This window comes from Panicum virgatum, chromosome 4K (assembly GCF_016808335.1).
Source record: "Panicum virgatum strain AP13 chromosome 4K, P.virgatum_v5, whole genome shotgun sequence".
Classification (NCBI taxonomy): domain Eukaryota; kingdom Viridiplantae; phylum Streptophyta; class Magnoliopsida; order Poales; family Poaceae; genus Panicum; species Panicum virgatum.
In genome coordinates this window covers 11,070,476-11,072,109 of record NC_053139.1, presented here as the reverse complement: position 1 = coordinate 11,072,109, position 1,634 = coordinate 11,070,476, and the positions used below count along the sequence as shown (strand labels likewise).

Sequence of the window (1,634 nt, the reverse complement as noted above, 5' to 3'; positions counted from 1 at the left end):
CGGAACCGTACGAGAGCCGCCTGTGGAAAGTTGATCGCACGAACTGATCAGAGCACACGTAAAGTTAACCAACACATTAGTTTCTCGTTTCAGCAGTACCAGTTCCATACTTCCATTTGCTTCTGTTTTGTGTCGTCGGCGCTATCCTTCTTCCTTTATAAATAATCGTCTACTTGGAGACCAAGAACAAGATTAGCCGCAAAATTTGACAAATCACAGCCTCGTATGTCGCGAGATCAAAAACAAAATCCTTCATCTTGAAGCGCAAGAAGCTAGCTAGCTGGTACTAATATAGATTACTGAAGAAGCAGAAGTTACCTCACAGGCTCACAGAGTCGCATACCAGCACAAGGCAGCTCACAGCAGAGCGCTAATGGCGGCATCGGCCATGGAGCCTAGGGAGGTGAAGCTGTACGGCGCCTGGGGCAGCGCCCACGCCGCCATGCCCCGGAACGGGCTGGCGCTCAAGGGCGGGCGGACGAGTACGTGGAGGAGGTCAGGAGGACCTGGACAACAAGAGCGAGGCTCTGCTGCGCCTGAACCCCGTCCACGGCGGCAAGGTGCCCGTGCTCGTCGTCGACGGCCGGCCGCTCGCGGAGTCGCTCGTCATCATCGAGTACGCCGACGAGGCGGGGCCCGCCGAGGGCCGCGGGCACCCGCCGGCGCTGCTCCCGCGGGCGTCCCGCGCGCGCGCCGCGGCCAGGTTCTGGGCGCGCTTCTTCCACGACGAGGTGTCGCCGCTGTCGCGCGCGGTGGTGCTCGCGGACGCGGCGGCGGAGCGGGCGGAGCTGGCGAGGGAGGTGAAGGCGCGGGTGGCCGCGATGGAGGCCGGGATCGCGGCGGACTTCCCGCGCGGCGGCGAGGAGGAGGGCCCGTTCGTGCACGGGCGGAACCCCGGGCTGCTCGACATCATACTGGGCTCGTGCGCCGCGGGGAGCCGGGTGCTGGCCGCCGTCTCCGGGGTCGAGATCGTGGAGCCCGGCGCGACGCCGCGCGTGCGCGCCAGCATGGCCGCGTTCGACGAGCTCGCCGCCGGGTTCGGGACCACCGTGCCGCACGAGCTCCTCCTCGCGCGGCTCCTCGAGAGGAAGGCGAAGGCGAGGTCTCGAGATCAAGCATGCACGCGACGCGTGACGCGTGCATGCTTGATCTCTGCCTGTGCTCGTATAGACTGTTCTTGCGCGGACCTCGGGGCTTGATTGGTGTATGCCTGGTGTTTTTTTTTTGAGGGGGTGTATGCCTGGTGTTGTAATATACTGTACTACGTGGGCTTGGCCCATTTATTCAATCTCTCTATCTCTATCTGTCTACTCATTTCTAGAGTGCGAAAGGGCGTGTAGTCTAGTGGTTATAAGGGTTTTGGTAACACTTGAGGTCCTGGGTTTGACTCCCAATGAAAGTGAATGTTCTGTAATTTAACGACATTGTGTATTCAGTGGTAGGCAATGTTCTTCTCGATAGCGAGGCGCATGTGGTGACTTCCTCAATCTTGAGGATTTGCTGGTCTACGTTGTACGGTGTAATTAAAAAAACTTTGATAACTTTCTCAATTTTGAGAATTTGCAATCTATGTTGTACTGTGTAATTAAAAAAACTTATTTTTAAAGCAAGTAGTCCGCCAATTGACAGAACCG

At 58.0% G+C, this 1,634-nt stretch overlaps 1 pseudogene; it reads left to right on the top strand.

Moving 5' to 3' along the window:
- Positions 1-222: 222 nt before the first annotated feature.
- Positions 223-1,328, top strand: LOC120705052 (annotated as a pseudogene).
- The last annotated feature ends 306 nt before the right edge of the window (positions 1,329-1,634 follow it).